The 18,525-nt window shown below is 39.2% G+C and overlaps 1 long non-coding RNA gene across 1 annotated transcript in view; it reads left to right on the top strand.

Moving 5' to 3' along the window:
- Nucleotides 1–18,525, top strand: part of LOC310914355 — a 172,312-nt gene that overhangs the window by 118,086 nt on the left and 35,701 nt on the right. The window lies entirely within an intron of this gene.

Below are 18,525 nucleotides of genomic sequence, written 5' to 3'. Positions count from 1 at the left end.
AAAACTGGTCTTTCTGGGTCCAACTGTGATTTAGAAAGGGAGGAGCTCTAAACCACTTTTTTTTTTTTTTTTTTTTTTTTTTTTTTTTTTTTAATTAAAAATTATTTAAAAAAAAAAAAAAAGTTTCCTAGCTGAAAACATTATCTGAACTCCACATGGTGTGGGATTTAGGGAATTGACAGGATGACTCAGACATACAATCCTCACATTCATTCCCACTCCTGAGAACTTTCCTTAAGGAATAAAATTTCTTTCCTGCACTTGGTCGGAAACAAAACAAATTCAAACCCTTCTCTCTTTTTTTTTTTTTTTTTTTTTTTTTTTTTTTTTTTTTTTTTTTTTTACTGAAAAGTAGCACAACTAATAAACCTAACACTGAGCTCCAGCACATGCTGTAGGCCAGTATAATCTCAGGATATGAGTGGTGTGAATTTAGCCGGCATTTGCAGCACTCCTCCCTGTGAGCTCTTGGCTGATACGTTGTCCCATCACTGCTTCCTTTTCCTCTCCCCTGCTCCATATGGAGACATGTGCCAGCAGGAGCTAAAGGGTGGTTCAAAGTGTTGTCTTTTCATATTTTCTCCTTAGGGAGTGGGACAGAAAGTGCTGAGAGTGCTGCCTTGTGTATTGGTTTGCATCTCTGTGACAAGACAGACCGAGGGCAATGCCTGAGCTCTGACCTTGGATACGAGAAAGTTGTGATCTTACAGCCCCACTGTTCTCTTGATGTAACTCTGGTTTCCTTTTCCTATATGTGTGTGTGTGGGGAAGGTCACATAAGCTGCAGTGAATCTTTTCAGCATGAATACAGAGTACTCAGGTTGTGCAGAATTCCCAAGGTGCGCACCAGAAGAATTTTATGATGGATTGGTTTCCCACTCTTTCCCCTTTTGTTGCTTCTTATCAAAACCAAACAAACTCAAACAAAACATATCCTTTTATTTAAGCAGGAAATAAAGGAAGCTTGTGAAACTTAGTGCTTGCTCAGGCTGCAGTTTAGTTTAAATGCCCACAGGCACCTGTATTTTCTTGCTTTCTCCTTCACAGGATTGCTTTCCTTGGTGCCCCTTGTTCAAATATCATTTAAAAATTCCTCTGCAATATCATTTATTATTTTTTTAATTTACAGTCAAACTTTTTTCCCACCTTGATCATATTTCCTCACTACCCAGAAACTTCTTTATCCATTCCCTTGGTCATTCTTTTGCTCTTTGAATCAGGAAAATTCTCTTAGCTTGCTCTTGTATTTTCTGGTCCACAGTTGAATCAAATAGTACCAAACTTACCTGGTCATTTCTTGATTTTCTTTTATAATATACTTATATTTTTTATGCCTAATATTTTTGCTTCATTGTTTTCATTGCTAGCATTCCCTGCCAAATTGAGGCCTTGTTGGTCAAACCTCTATCTTTGATTGTAGAGTCTCCACGGGCTTCTTCTAAAATTCTTTTTAGAAACTGAGTTCATTTGATTTTTTCAAGCTTCTCTGCACTTCCAGTCTATTTCACACCTGGTTTTCTTACTGTATCTTCAGTTTGGGAACACGGGAAATTTACTAAATTCTTTGCAGCCTGTTCCCTCTCACTGTCACAATCATAGGCAACTAGATCAGTAGCTGCATTACTGACTGCATTCTGAAGAGAAATCCAGCCTAGAGGAGGATCAGAGTGGCTGCCTGCAGTGTATTGCCTGTCACCATGCTGCTGATTCCCTTTTTGCTATACCAGATGCTGCCAACATCCTTGACTCCGAGGTGCTTCTGTGGTCCTGCCTTTCCTCTAGGTGATGTTTCATTGGTGTTTAAATCTACATCCACCTGTGTTTTATTACACACAGAAATGGAAACTCCGCCCAATCATTCTTTTTCATTCTTCAGCTTCCTTTTGTTTTGTCTTAAGTATATTCAAGGGGGAAACAGGAGGAGGGATGGAAAAGGAAGGGTTCGGTCTAGACTTCCAAAGCAATTTCCTTTTCCCAACAGAGCACAGCTCATTTCCTTCCAGAGCGATGTGGCTGGGAAGTTGCACATTTCTTCTCAGCACTGACTTTCCTGAAATTTGTTGAGTCAAAGCACAGCTACTAGGTGGGCTCCAGAGGACCATAAACAGGAGTGTGTCAGTGTTTTTGTCGCTGCCAAATAGGAGAGTAAACAGAGATTAATATAGAAGGGAGAGAACAGTCTAGATAAGCAGCCACAGGGTGGAAATGTTGAAAAACAAAATAGACAACTATCCACAGACACACCTGCACTTGGGCGTTTCTGCACTGTGGGGCCTCACAGGGCTCATTTTTGCCATAAATGTCTCAAGGACAGAGAACTGAGCAATGTGGAAGTTGATGATTTTCCTTGAGGGTTAATTACAAGGTCTTGCCTTTGGGAAAAAAAAAAAAAAAGGGTAATGGTTTATTGTTCTAAATTTAACTCTTTATACATTGCATTTAGCTCAAGACAGGAGAGTTCTTTTTCTTTAAAATGCATTTATATTTCCTGGTTTTAATAGTATGGCATTTAGTACTATGGCATCCACTCTTACCAGGCTTCTGTGTTTGCTTTAAATCAAACTTATGAATTGGTATAAGTCAAATTAAAACCAGACTGAAAGAGTAGGGTAGTCATGACTGAGCAACTTGTCTCCTCCAGGGAGTTTCATATACTCTGTGCTTAAAGATTTTTCAAATGAATTAAATTCAGTTTGGAAAGGAAATGCTTGGGGGAAAAAAAAAAAAAAAAAAAAAAAAAAAAAAAAAAAAAAAAAAAAAAAAAAGATGAGATCATAATCTGTCAACTCCATGGAGTTCCTTATTTAGTTGGTGCTTTTATATGTTTATTTGCTTAAAAGAAGAGATTTCTTCTGTGTTGAGAGTGTGTAGAGACATGAGCAGGAAGATGAGCTGGAATCTGACAATGTATTTGATGCAAGATAATTATTTCATCCATTCCACTCGTTTTTTGCTTAGAAAGACAATTCACATAGTGTTTATTGTCCTGCCACCAGTAATTGCAGATTAGTGCCTGAATAGCTGATACTTATTTCTGAGTCTGAAAAAGCTCGTAATTGATTTATTGTGTTAATTGTCAGAAAATGCACAATGAAACTTTAGAGAAGTACTTCCAAAGTATTAGGTATTAATACAGTTACACAGAAACTTGAGTTGGTTGATACTTTTTAGTAGATGAATAGATGAGGAAACTGCCTTTACATTTTTGTCTCAAAAATGAAATTTTGGCAAAGTATAGGCAGAGGAGCTTTAAAGGACCTCCTGCTTCTCAGGCCTCTTGCTTTGAAATTTCAACAATAGAAAGTCCTTCTGCAATTAGCCACAAGGGGAAACACCACAGTGTTTGCTACTCTCCAGCTAAATGACATTTTTCCATGCAAAGGAAAACACCTGCCTTAGGGAGAAGTCGTGTAGGGCTGGGCATGCTGGGCAGGCACTGGTTACTGCATCCACTCAATCTTTTTTCACTCAGGAGTGCCAACATACTGGGGCCTCATGATCTGGAGCTGCCATCTGGCATGGGAGATTTTGTAAGGGCAAGAAAAAGACAATGTAATGCAAAGACCTTGTTGTGGAGCTCACATTGCAAATTATAGAACTTTTCTGTGAGACTAAAGAATGTTTCTTTTTGCTTGCTTCAGTCAGATTGCAGGAGGCCAGACTTGTATGACTTTTCCATTTGCAGAGGTATTTTGTGTTTTCACCTCTGCAGTGAAAAGATGTGTAGCTGGTAGCTGAAGGTCCTCGAAATCATTACAACTTACTATAACTCATCGAATTGTGTTGGGCTGGTTGGCTCAAGTTTTCAACAGCTGTAGTGGGCAGGGAAATTTCTGCTCTGTTAAAAAGAGTTCTGGCAGTCCCAGGTATTTAAGATGAAATGGTGGAAGGGGGAAAAAAATGGTTATGACATTCTACTGATATAATCTGCAACTGAGGAATCACTGCGGGCTTTTTTTATTATTCCTGAAATGTGTAACTCTTTGTGGCTTGGATTTTTTTTTTTTTTTTAAATTATTATTATTTTTTTTTTACATGTTTGCTGTCTTTTGTCAGTTCCAAGCTTGCATTTATTAGATCAGCGAGGCTGAGAGGCAAAGGTGCTGCCGTCTTAGGGGGAGAATGGATACACAACAAATGCAAATGATTTAGAAAATGCTACTTTTATAGATAGGATTGTGGCATTTTGCACTCTGACCAAGAGAAGAAGCTGCAATAATATATAATGTTTTTACCCAGCCAGAAAAAAGACAGAGCAGAATCTCAAACTTTTGAGTATTTTTTAATCTAATTTTTCTAAATATGCTCTCTAGTGGTACTTAGGACAGCAGGGAGAGGATGACTCCTCAGGCACAAATTGAGGTTGAGTGTGCTAATACATGTGGATGCTCAATGTTGCACAAAGCAGGGCAGTTCTAGAGAAAAAGCAGTTGTGTTCCTGGAAAGACAGGATTTGAAGCAGTGATATGTTAAGTGTTGAATGAGGCAGATCAAAATACACAGAGGCAGAGATGAAAATTAAAAGAAGGGAAAAAACCAGGGTATATAGCTTTGTTGCCTACCATCTGGAAGGACTGCAGAGCCTGTGCTGTGTCCCGGGGTCTGTCGGTGGCATATTGTATGACCTTAATAAAGAAACTGCATCTCAAAGTTCCCAAGGTCTTACATCTGTAAAATGAGAACAATAAGCAAGGTGCCCTGAGTTCTGTGAATAAAAAGGTACTGTATAAAAATTGTTTTAGTACTGCTAATGATAATAATAATAAATATGATAATAATGGATTTGTTCTCACCATAATTTTAATTCAGACAGAATTATGTCTATTTATTCTATGAACAGTGCTAAGATACAGAAAGTTGTAAAGATACAAAATTGCTGTTTCTCTGAAGGTATCACATAGGCAGAATCTGTAAGGATTCTGGAGTTCTTTGCTTTTTTCTGGTGTTTAACATAGCCCACAGCAGTAAAGTATTTTCAGATCAACATTTTTCAGCAGAAGTGTTTAGAACTTTCCCAGGAAATGATCAACAAATAAAACACACTGAGAAAGGAAGCTAACATTTACTTTCTGTTTTTGAAGGTGGCTTGTATTTTGCAAAACAAGATGGAAGGGGCTAGATCTCCCATAGCATTAGCATCTAAAGAACAATGTGTCTTACACTGAGTTAACTGTGGTGGAATATAATAGATAAGAAAAGTTGCATTTCTTATTTGCCTTTTAAAATTGTTCTTATTTTGCATCTCAATTATTGTTGTTGTAGCTGACTGAGGCAGAATGGGCATAAAGATGCATGGCCATCTCTTGGAATCAGGTCTTGTAATCTCTTTCCTGTCACCGTCTCCTTTTCAATTTCACTGGCTCAAATAGAATGAAGTGCATTCTGTTTGAAAACCTGAAGTGTTCTCTTATAAGTCTTCAGATGTGGGAATAAAGCATAATTGGCTTTTGTTAAATGACCAATCTTTGGTTGCAATCCCTAATTTCAAAACCTGCCCTCTTTCAGTATTGTCCACGAACTCAGAGGGGCCAGACTTGGGCAGGTAACTGTGAGGCTCAGTGGAACTGGAAATGTGCATGTAAATTATATTTCTGGTTAGTGCTTTTCTTTTTCCTCTTTGGTACAAATATGAATACTCACCATCACTTAAGCTGGTTGGAAGCAAGTGAAATAACAAGGTTATACCACAGAATTTTCTCAATATGGAGGAAGTCTTGGAGTTTCCTAAACACTTGGAGGAGGAATTTCTTCCTGAAACTTCAGGATGTAAATGAAGACTTCCTGGGCTGTGTATCCCTTGACTCTTGCTAACTTTAACTAAGCATTTAAGAGGTGCTACAGAAATAAGTGTGAGAACCACAATGCTTCACAGAAAGTAGCTTTTTTGAGATGTGACAGTGTCCATTTTATGTCACCCTGGGAGCCCTGCTAAAGCAGAAAAGAGCAAATCCCTCCACCACAAATGCATAAAATGGGCTGACGATGGATTGTAAATGTATGTCTTCCACATCACTTAATTCTTTTCCTCTTTCCTACCCATTGTGTCTATATCAGAAACATTGCAGGAAATACATCTGGGAAATTAGCAGAATGTTTGTTTTACTTCTTTTCAAAGTGTTTTCATGGTTTTAGGTGAGTGTTTGACTTATGTTCATTGGCCCTTGCACAAGAGACTGAAAGCTATTTCCTTTTTCCTTAATTAGAGCATGTGGAATATCAGGTTTCTGAGCAGTGAATTTCCTTTCAGGAGATAGGTGAGCTTATGTGGTAGAAGTGGTTGTTTTTGTAAACTTGAGAAGTTGGTCTGTCTGTATTTTATAGATACTTTCTTAAGTCAATTTTGTACATTTCATACAGACAGAAGTGCATTTTTTTTCTTTTTTTCTTCCTTACCTCCCTTTTTTTTTTTTTTTTAATTTTTGGAATTAAATAGAGAAGTGGGAAGTTAGAAATATCTGAGGGAATTTCTAGGAGGGTGGCCATAGGAATGTGGTAGCAAATGTGGTGAAGGCAACAGCTCAACCCTGTTTGTGTGTGTAACTTGATTTCGAGTCTGCAGAGCTGGTGTTGGTGAGAAAGGGGGGAAAAAATAAAATGGAGAGATTGTGTGCTGTTTTTTAAGGTCATGTATTTTTATATCTGCTGGCTTTTCTGTGTGGGTGGGCAGGTATGAGTCTTGGTCTGTCTTCTTGTGCAGTGTCAGAGGGAAGTTCAGGTCGGTGTGGTGCCAGGGCAGCCCACATCCTCCACCCACACAGGCCTATGAACAGTTGCACACATCAATCAGGGAAAACCCTCAGGCCCTGGCACCGTTGGAGCAGGTGTGTGAGCTCACAGTGACATCAGATGACTGTCACATTGCCATGGGGCAACCACCTGTGCCTGGCCCATGTTCTGTGTACATCAGGTTTACATCCTGAAATAAATTCTAGTCTGTGGTACAGCTCCAGCACTCAGACCACCTATAACCACCTCTGCAAAATGCCATGCCCTTTAAGGTGTCAGCCAGTTATAAACAGAGGGAGAGAGGGAAAACCAAGGCTGTGTGCAGCCAAAAACACATTTTGGCTTTTGACCAAGAATGAAAAAAAACAGGGTATCTAGCTTTGTTGCCTACCATCTGGAAGGATTGCAGTGCCTGTGCTGTGTCCCAGGGTCTGTCAGTGGCATATTGCTACTTTCTGAGAAGCATTGTGGTTCTCTGGTCACACTTATTTCTGTAGCACCTCTTAAATGCTTAGGTAAAGTTAGCAAGAATCAAGGGATATACAGCCCAGGAAGACTTCATTTACATCCTGAAGTTTCAGGAAGAAATTATTCCTCCTCCAAGTGTTTAGGAAACTCCAAGATTTCCTTCACATTGGAAAAACACTGTCTGTGTTGTAACCTTGATATGTCACTTGCTTCCAACCAGCTTAGAGATGGTGAGTATTCATCACATTTGTACCAAAGGTGTGTTTCAACCTGCCTTTAACAATCTATCCTCTCAGAGCCTGGAGCACCGGTTGCATACTTACTATCCTTCCAGCTGCAGTCTAAACCTTGCTTATGAACAAGTGTATGAAGAAAATAAATTTAAATTAAAGGGTTTATTAAATTATTTTATCTTTGCACGTAAGCAAGAGATAGCGGATTTTAAGAAGGAATGGTGTTAATCACTATAGTAATCCCTTCTAAGGAAAAAAACACGCACACTTTTTCATCCATTGAAATACTGTAGCCTTCCTGATTAAGTGTATTCACAGACATACAAAATTACAGGGTAAGGGCCTGCTTGGGAACAAATTCCCCCTATATTGCCATGCCAACACCATTCATGCTGTTCCATTTCACCAAGAGATAATAATAGGGACAGATGCCTAGACCCATGAAAGGAGGTGGCTTCAGTTCTGCTGTGCAGAGTTGTTAGGAGCAGTACAGCAATTCTGACTTTTACAAGGTATTTCCAGCTTTGAAACACTGTTTTATTTAGTGATGAAATGTAATGACTTAGCAAGTGTATAACTAAATATTGCCATGAATGTAGCTTACATAGATAATGAGACCCATCTTCAGCTATGTTACATAAGATTTGGTAGGTGTGCCATCTGTGGAAGGGGGTCTGAGGCTTTCTGGCTTAGGATGTGAACTCATCACTGCTGAACTGTTGAGAAGAATCTCCCTGTAGGGAGAAGTGTCCTGTTCCCCCACTCCTCTATATTTCTTTTCTGCTAATCACCTCTCTTGAAAACAAACCCCTAGACCAGCTGCTTCAATGTCATGTTTTTTTGCTGTTCCTTGCTTGTTTCACCCTCAGCAGCTACATGGTTTGTGGTTCTGCTTTAAGGTATAGGAATTGCTTTCCATGCCTAACATTGCATGGGTGTTGACTGCATCATGGCTGATGCAGAGGAGAAAGACCCTGTGATGATTACAAAACAGATGTGCTTGGCTTTACCAGTTCTGAAGAGGTTTGCTACTTTACCATACAAATGAGGTCACTCTCTTAATCAAGTTTTCACAGGGTAAGGGTAGAACAGGCAGATGGTGGAAGAAATCAAGGGAGAGAGGGAGAAGAAAAGAAAAAAAAGAAGAAAAATATTTGTCAGGTTTGATAGTGTTAAATGAAAACATAAAGAAAGGAGGAAAACAATGTTTGGAGAGCGAAGAGTGACCTGACAATGTGACTTCTGTTTTTCCCAAGGGCTTCTGACTTTGAAACCAAAGCTGCCTTTAATGTTCACCAGGTGCCATCAGGGTGTTTTGATTGCCTTTATGGAAGGGAATTAGCCTCATAGCTTCAGCATCTGCACTTCAGCGAACTTCAGGGACAGGGTGTATTCTTGTTTAGATCATAACCCTTAAGGTTCAAAGGCCATGAGCAGCTAAATAATTAATTCTGTTACTTTCACAGAAGGCAATCAACACAGACCTATACTTCACACAGGTTTATCACAGGAATTTTTCCAGTCCCTGCTCAAACAGCTTCTGCCTGAGCATCTCTGAACAGCCAAATGGAGCAACTGGAGAGCAAGGCAGATAGAGCACAGAAGCGAAGCTGGCAGTAAGATTATTCCTCATTCTAAAATAATACTCTGAAGTTTGTATTTTGTCAGCTGAGATTATAGTTCAATTTCTTGGAAGAAGTGAGATGCTATTTTGCTGAAGATATATGGCTCTCTGTCCCCTGTTGTTATATAGGCAAATTGTTGGCACTTATCATCCTCTTTCTGGCTGCTTCCTCTCTGTAGGTAATTGTGCCTCTGATATTACCTAGATATCTCAGCCTTGCTTGTGACCTGAGAGTAGATTTTAGCTCTTCAGGCAATTGTCTTGTCCTGCAGATGACGTATTTATAGGAATATTGCATATTGTCAATAAAAAGAAGCAACTGACTGATCGGTGGGGTTTTTACTCCGCCACCCACTTTCCTCTGAGAGAACCTAGAGCCAACCTTTTCTGGACAGCTCCCCCTCCCCTTGTGAAGCTCAGGGAATTCAACCAGCTCATCTAATCGCATGGTGCAGAGGCTGTGTTGCAGCAGAGAGGAAGGTAAGATAGGTGACATATCCTCAACAGAAGAGTTTTTCTAGGAGGAGAACCTAGGGCTACCCAAGGGCCAACTCAGGATCATTGAATTCTGGGTCATTGGAGTAGTGGGGTAAGATTACCTTTAGAGGTTCTGTCCAGCAATGACTCTTCAATATCTCTGGTTTTCTCAGTCTTAGTACTGTAGCAAATACATGCTTTAGGAAGAGAATATGATAGTATCTCTAACACATCTGGTTGAACTGCAGGACCTTGTGGGTCCAGATGTGCAACAGGATGACCACAGCTTCAGCTCCTCGGTTGCCTTTGGAAGCCAATATCTGTTCATTCTACTGTCACCTTCCATAGCCAATTATCTAGTTTACAGTCCATTAATTTCTAAGTACAGGACCAGAGTAACTTCAACAAAAGATAGAGAAGGGGTTTAAAAGGGCCTGAAAAGTTTGCAAATTTGCCAACAAATGGCTGCAAATGGTCATCATATTTGAAAAGTTATGGCAGTCCAGTGAAGTTGTCACTGACTAGAAAAAGGGAAACATAAAAGGGGAAAAAAGGACGACCTGAGGAACTGCAGGACAGTGGGTCTCACCTCAGTGCCTGGCAAGATTGTGGGAAAGATCCTCCTGGAAACTGTGCTGAGTCATATGGAAAATAAAGAGGTGATTTGTGGTAGTCAACATGGCTTGAGTAAGGGCAAATCTCACCAGACAAATTTCATGGCCTTTTGTGACCTGGTTCTCTTATTGGTGGATAAGAGAAGACCAACTGATGTCATCTACCTCGACTTGTGCAGAGCATTTCAGGTTCTGGGGAGACCTTAGAGCAGCCTTCCAGTACCTAATGGGAGTCTACAAGAGAGCTGAAGAGGGACTTTGTACAAGGGACTGTAGTGGATGCACAGGAGTGAATAGCTTCAAACTGAAGGAGGGTGTGTTTAGATTAGATGTTAAGAAATAATTTTTTTATGAGAATGATGAGACAGTAGAACAAGCTGGCCAGAGAGCTGGTGGATGTTTCTTCTCTGTCAACATTCATGTTGAATGGGTGAGTGACCTGGTCTAGTGGAAAGTGTCCTTTCCCATGGCAGGGGTGGTGGAACTGGATGATCTTTAGAGACCCTTACAACCACAACTGCTTTATGATTCTGTGATTTGGAATGTGAATGTGTACCAAAGATCCAAGAAGTGCTAACATTTGCTGAACTGTTTGTGATAATGTTGTTAGTAGTCACATTTCATATTGTGGCACAAATTGCATCTTGTGTAAAAGCACTGAATTTATGCTGCAGTAGTGCTTCTTATTAAAAGTGAAAAATGACTGCATAAAGCTGTATTTGAATCCAGAGGGAGCATTTTATTAATTAGTAAATAATGATATGATGAAATTGAATCATAATGCCTTTTCTTTTCCAATTTTTCTTTGAGGAGTGCCTGCTATGAAAGTGTGTGCACAAATAAATTGTTTCCTTATGTCTCTAAAAACATGTTGTAAATGTTTAATTTAATTTTAATGACAATGACAGTTTAGAAAGGAAATGCTTTTCAAAGAAAGAAGTATAGCAGTACGATTTTAATTTTATGAGTTTTAAATAAAATATTAGAAACATATTATGGAGTCACAATATTAACCTGCATATATGTAGATATATATTTTTGTCTTGTTAATATCAAACTATGTTTGGAAATTTTCCTGAAAATTTCCAGCGCAGGTGTAAAATCTAGGTTCCTGTTCTTTTGACTTCATGCAATTGGTGAGTGGGATTTAGCTGTGCTACAAGCATAGCTGTGTGCTTTGGGGCTGATTATAATCACTAGAGAGATTGAAGTGTACTGAAAACCAGAAAATCTCGACAAGCCTTTTAAATGAATTGTTGAAGTCCTCTAAGAGGATTTCAGAATAACAGTATCTGAATGCACTCACATGTGTGGGGAAACCTGAGCACCTATGTGTATTTCTGGGCCCTGGAGTAATTTCATGTAAAACTAGCATAAACCTGTGTTACTGTAAAGTGCATGGCGACTTGGATAGTGCCTTCTAAATCCATTCAGAGCCGTTATTAGTGTGAGGACACTTCTGATGGGGAACACAGACCTTCTTCAGTTGCACCAAGTGATTTTTAAGGATGCTTCAACGTTGGGGACTGAATAATTGAGCCTGGAAGAGAGTGTTTCAAAGAAGATTTGAAAGAGTAAGAGCAACTGCTCTATCTTGGAAATAACACTGACTTTTTTTTGTATTTAAGTTGTTTCTCACATAGTTAAAAATAATAACTTAGTGTTTACGAAGTCATCTCTAGTTTGTATTCAAGAGGAAGCTGCCTCAATATTTGCAGCTGAAAGGTTCTCCTGCTGCATTCCCAAATTTAACCTTCAGCTTCAATTTCCCCATAGCATAGTTTTGGTTGCATTGTGAAATGAACAATTGATATAATCTTTACTACTTTTATTTATTTCTGCACAAAGAATTTTGTTTCTGTGCTAGAAGGAAAACAATATTTTGAAGTGTTTCCATCAAGGTACAGCTAGAAAAAAAACAGAAGTCAGAAAAGAATTCTCAATATTTGCATTGAAAAAATATCAAGTAATTCAAATACATACATGGCAAAAGTTTTTCTGAAATTTTGACCATGCTTCTAAATGATCTCCAGTTACTGGTGATGAATCTCTATGTTTGTATGAGTGAACAGAGAAAAGCTTACACTCAGATGTCCTGAACTTAATGTTCTGGATGTATTTTGAGTGATTTTTTTTTTTTTTTTTTTTTTTTTTTTTTTTTTTTTTTTTTTTACATTGTACTCCTCTTGCAAATTAGCTCACAAGATTAGGAATACATGGATAAACCAACGAGTTCCTGAGTTTGAGATGCTACACCTACAGATGTGTATGCAATTTTTTATGTTTTAAAGTGGATATGAAATGGAATCACAGAACAGTTTGGATTGGAAAGGATCTTAAAGATCACCTAGTCCCAACCCACCTGCCATACACAGGGACACCTTTCACTAGACCAGGTTGGTCAGGGCCCCATCCAACCTGGCCTTGAACATTTCCAGGAATGGGGCATCCACATCTTCTCTGGGCAACCTGTTCCTGTACCTCCCCACCCTCACAGCAAATAATTTCTTCCTAACATCTAATCAAACCTGCCCTTTTTCAGTTTGAAATCATTGTCCCTTGTCCTGTCACTACCTGACTGTATAAAAATTTCCTCTCCCTCCTTTTTAGAAGCTCCATTAAGATGTTGGAAGGCTGCAAAAAGATCTCTTCTCTGGGCTGAACAACCCCAACTCTCAGCCTTTCCTCGTAGGAGGGGTGTTTCAGCCCTCTGATTATCTGGCAATTCACAAGCATGAACTGCCAGTGAGTGTTAGAGTAGACCAAGTTTGCACCATCAATTTTGTTGTGTCTTTGATATATTGTGGATTTAACATATTTAATATATGTAAAACATGACATTTGAAGAATGTAGTGATGAATGAAGAATGAGATCTGCGGTGATTTTCTGTGCATGTATCTGATAAGAAAACTTTTTTGTAAACAAAAGCTCTTTTTTTTCTTATTGTCCAGATATCCATAAATAAAAAACAAAATGGGAGAGAGTGTTGATAATTATTATTTATGTTTGCTTGGTGTACCTAGTTTGTTCAAATAGCCAATTTACTGCTAGTGACAACCTGCTCCCTGACCAGTAATTCCACCTACAGTCTCAAGTGTGAAAAAGAAGATACTGGGATAAATGTAATTCAACTTCTGGAGGAGCTGTTCATTTTAGTAGCTGCTTCCTTTGAAAATTTCTTTAAGACCAATAGAAGTGAAGATGCATTTGATGACAAGAGAACAGAGGCATGGTACTGCAGTGCTTACAGCAAAGACAAGCTGATGTGGGAGATGACGGAACTCTTGGGGAGGTATCTATGGCATAAGTGCTGCTTTCCAGGTGCAGCAGCTCAAGAAAATAAATCTCTGGATCATCCTTTAAAAAAAAATGTGGTGGTGAAGCACAGTGTGATTTTTTTTGACTCAACTATTGACCTCAGAGTTCCTAAGGGAGGGAGAATAAAAAAAGGTTGGATTGCAAAGTACTGGCGCACCTTTGGCTACAGTGTGCAGGTGGGTGTAAATGTAATAATGCTGTAGACATATGAAAAAGGGGCAGAGTAGATGGGTACATCTGCTGACAATCTTTCTTTTTAATTTGGAGCCACCTGAAGGCAATAAGTAGCTGGATAATAACTCGATCCCCATATGGCTTCCGGTCTTTCAGGTTAATAGCGTGCAGCAAGGGGAGGGAAAAAGGAGTCTACTTTTAACTCTGGCTTCTTTTTGCCTTTTTTGTGAGCCTGAGAACATTTCCTCTCTGCTTGGTGATGGGAAATGTAACCAAAACAGGCATCAATGAGTGACATTTCTCACGGCTGGTTTTTGACACTGAGTTTTCTGTACCACCTCAGAGATGCTGCAACGTGCATGAAGGGGAAAGGAGGCCAGATCTTTACCATGCTTTGCAGTTAACTCACTTCAGTATTTTACCTTGTTGGTTTCTGAGTACATGTTGCATCCTATCTAAAATACATTTCCCAGTCATAATTCCTTAGAGTCCTATTGCAAGGAGCAAGTAAATATTGTCCAGTAAAATACATGTACTTCTGTGAGAGGTGTATTTTGAAATAAGGAGTTTTACTTTGGTCTAGAATTTATATATAGACTCTCTGCTTACAGTTTACACATTTTTGCTTTTGTAGCTTCCCATACTTTCCTTCCTGTCTATGTTCTCATATTTCCTTTCTAAATTATAGATATGAGGAAACAACCATTTTCCTTGAAAAGGGCTTCACTTTTGGGGATAATCTATAGCCATTTTAAGAAAAGTCAGCAGTTTGCAAGGGTGTTGCTGAGCATGGGATTATACGAAATGGGACTTTAGGAAAAACAAACCAAAATCAACAGCCCTCAGTACCCTGTAATCTTGAGATGGATATTATACTAGGAGAAAATGCCCATCCTTCTTGTTTTCCTAGGAGGGTTTTGTGCCAGATTATAGTGCTTGCCCTGACTCTGCCAAAATAAGTTTTGCAATGCACATTTACCTGCCATGTGAATGTGGTGAGAGAACTGTGGGATGGCTGACTGAAGAAAGGAACAACAGTGAGAGAATTTGTACTTTGGCTGTGTTTAGTATTGATGCTAAACTAAATCGCTGTAAACACAGGTTAGGAGTGTAGATTAGGATGTTATATCAATATTGGCAAGTTTACTTGAATCTGTTGCCTTATTGAATTGTTTAATTGCTTTAATTGAGAGCATGTGAAGATATGCAACTCTTTAGGAAGAATTTGTGAGGGAGACAGTCAGGTCACCTCTTTTTTTGACCTATACTGAAAGATAATAGATCTTTCTATTTGTTGGAGATGAGAATTCAGAGTTTCAGTTTGGAAGGGATACAGGCATAGACAAGTGAAAGCTGTATTTCTGTGAGAAATTGTACTGAGGTTTTTTGACTTGGAAAAATGTGAAATACTGAGACCTACTTTGCTCTCCATTTCACCCTCTTTTTGCTTGCATCTAGAATATAAAGTTTAGGTGGCTCTTTGTTGATTTTCTGTAAATTTTGTCTGCAGATTACTGTGTCTTCTAGTTTAGCAGTGCATGGTAGATACTGTTGCAGAGTGAAACTCTGGCTTCTTCTCATGGGTTTTAGGGAGTATGGGTAAACAGGTTCCAGAAATCCCGGTGGAAGCAACTGGGAACTCTACCCTCTGGACTCTGCTTTAGGACCTTAGGAATTATCTTCCTTTCCTTCATGGGGTTTTAGGTCCTTCAGGAGTGCATTACCTGTCCCTACACAGGCGGTGTGCTCGTAACATACAACAGCTCAGAGGTTTCTATGATGCTGTGAGTTGCATGCATGTTTACATACTTGTCTATCCATAGTTATTTTTAGAAGAGAAGGCTTGGTATTTTACTTTTGACATCTTTCTGGATGTTATTTACAGGGTCAGTTTTGCTGTTATTACTTCATTTTCTGAGAATGCTGGGTAAGGATTACATTCGACGTGGCAAATTCTTGCTGCTCTACATATTTTCCTGTTAAATGTTCTTCATGGAACTGTATGATGGAGCTCAAACATAGTTTGTTTTACCAGATCAGGAAAGTAATGAAATTCTAGTCTGAAATGTGATGTTGATTCTAGTCTACTGTGATGTTGATCCGTGTTTGAAAGAGATTCGGTACCCATGTTGAGGCAAGGCTCTGCTTTGACAGTGGACAGGAAGACTGTGTCTGAACTAAGAAGTTAAACTTGCCTGGGAGTATCCTCTGGCACTGAGGATGCGGACAGCCCATGATGAAATCATGCAGCTCTTACCCTCCAAAAGAAGGTGACCACATCCAATCTTACGGGATTTATCTCTGGGCTGTGCTTTTTCCCCTGTGGTGCTGGGGAGTCTGCCAAACCTCTGCCAAGAACTTGTCTAATAACTGAACTGCAGAGACAATTAAAGTCCACTGTCTGGGTTTGCTTCTTGGCGCTGTTTAATTTGCTGATGAAGAAGAGGCCAAAGAGGAGTGTTTGACTACTTATCTCTGGTTCTCTGGTTGTGTTTATTGAGGATCAGCACTCCAACTGATGCATCTCATGTGTTTGGAAACTCATTTTGTCTTATCGCTGCTGAAGACTTTGTTATGGTTTGGCATTAAAATGACATACATAGTACTTCTGCATATCTCTTGGAGGGAAAAAAAATTAGAAATTGAAAAAGCAGCCTTATATCACTGGCTGTTATACGTGAGGCTCTGGTGTGGCAGAACTGAAAGAACTTGTCTTTTCCATGAGGAACTTTTCGCCCTTCCTGTAAGATTTCAGGGGATGATAGTGATTTCTTTTCACCGTAACATATAGTAAGCTCTTCTGTGTGCTTTGAGTGCATGCCTGGCGTGTGTGTGTCTCTGCATACTCACACACATACATGCATTGCCCATGTGTGGAGGAGGTCTGTAGTATCTATGGATGATTTTCAGTGGTTAGCATTAAGTGACAGTGACAGGTCACGTGTGTGCTGGGGCTTGGGCCCAGCAGGAGGTGGTGCATATGCACCTTCAACATTAACACAATCGACATCCGCTCAGGAGAAGGGTGGCTGGGCCTTTCCTTAGGAAACATATGCCAAAACTATTCTCACAGTCTACGTCATGGCCTGCAGCAAACTGGACAGGATGTTAATGAGGAAGGAATTGTGGAATCTGAATTGAAGGAATCTGAATGCCTCCCATATTATTGAAAGAGAATGCTGAATAAACAGATTATTTCCATTATGATGCCCAGTCAGCAATCTCAGTATTTTGATCTTTATCAGGTTTATGCTGATAAAGGTTTATTTTTCATTACTTAGTTGATACAGGTTTGGGGACATTTTAAATTCAATAAATAAATAAATAAATAAATAAATGCAAACATCTGGGAGGCTATAAAAGACTGTGGATCCAGGACAGCTCATTATTTCTCCTTGACGAAGAACTCTCTGGTGCATCCTGTGATGCCTGTGACAGTGTGTAATGAGGAACTCTACTATGTCAAACCCAGAGTTGTAATTCTGTCTTATCTGCTGCAATAATGAGACTTTTTGCACTACTGAACTCAGCAGAAGCTATAGGTGTAAGGAAGATGGTGTGTGTTTTGCAACTATTTACAACAGGTGGAGGCCAAGGAATTCAAATTGATTGTTTTTTTCATTCAAGGACCGTGCTTCAGAACCTAGCTTGGAATTGAAGTTGTGTTGATGATTCAAACAATGCCTGGCACTAATTTAATTTCACATTTGGCAATTTTCCATAGTAGTCTTTTTACAATATTTCACTGCTTACTTTGCTTCTATTTGTTCTTCCTTTATCTTTTTCTTCCTGTCTCTCTCCTCCTCTCTGGAGTAGCAAGAGTGAGATAGCTAAAATAAATACCATTGGTGATAACAGCTGTCCATTTAAAGCATTTTTTTAGATGTGTTTTAGAAAGCAAAATACCAAAACAATATCAAAACACATATTTCTTCTTCCAAGATGCCAGGTGTTAAGCATCTGCATTCTTATGGATTGATCATAAATTCAACATTACTATTAGTTTGATGTCCCTTGAAATATTAGACTGTTTATCATAAAATTAATTAAATAAAGCCAATGCCTTAGCAAGTCCATTTTAACATTAATTTTCAGCTGCCTTGTCTTTCTTGGACAATGGATGTATTTTTCTCTGCACCTTGGCTAAGATGCAGGACTAATATGAGGTAAACTATAGTTGTAATTAGTTAGTTGTAATTAGGGTGATGTGGCTCCTGGCCTCTTGGCAAAGTATTCACATAACTCCCTTGTCTTTGTGACGGTTTTACCAAATGTCAGCTCCTGTGTGCTAAGAATAGGTCTTGCTGCTCTCTGCTTCAGCAGAAATGACCTCAGCCCTGACCTGGAGCTTCCTTGTCTCGGGTAGAGATTATTCATGTGCCAGAGCCATTCCAGACGCAGCTCCTTAGCCCCCTGAGGTGGAAATCTGTGCCCTGGTCTGCTAGAAATGAGAGCTTTGGTGATGCAAACCTATCAAACAGCCTTCGACTGGCAGTCACTGTTACTCATTGTCAACCTGAGCTTGTTCTGAGGAGCCAGCTACTGGTAAAGGGCTATTGAAAACATTTAATTTTTTTTCTGAAATTTTCCTTTCTAGGAAAGTTAATATCAGGTACTCAAGAAAAGGAGAACTTGGATCTGATCTATTTGTTTTTGTGCCACACCATCATTCCAGGTGACCTAGTTTAGGATTGTGATGAGATCTGAAGAGCAGAGTATTGAAAATGTTGTTTGTGAGAGCCTGTGTGCCAGAACAGTATGGGGTAAAATCATCTAAACGAGATGCTAGATCATCTATAGAATGCATCTCTCAGTAAATACAGTGGATTTATTTTCGTTAAGAGGAACACAATGAGCCTCTCACAGGAATACACTCTTCTAAGGCTGAAA

Source organism: Zosterops lateralis (genome assembly GCF_965231275.1).
Source record: "Zosterops lateralis genome assembly, chromosome: 1".
Classification (NCBI taxonomy): Eukaryota; Metazoa; Chordata; class Aves; order Passeriformes; family Zosteropidae; genus Zosterops; species Zosterops lateralis.
This window is presented reverse-complemented; position numbering and strand designations above follow the sequence as displayed.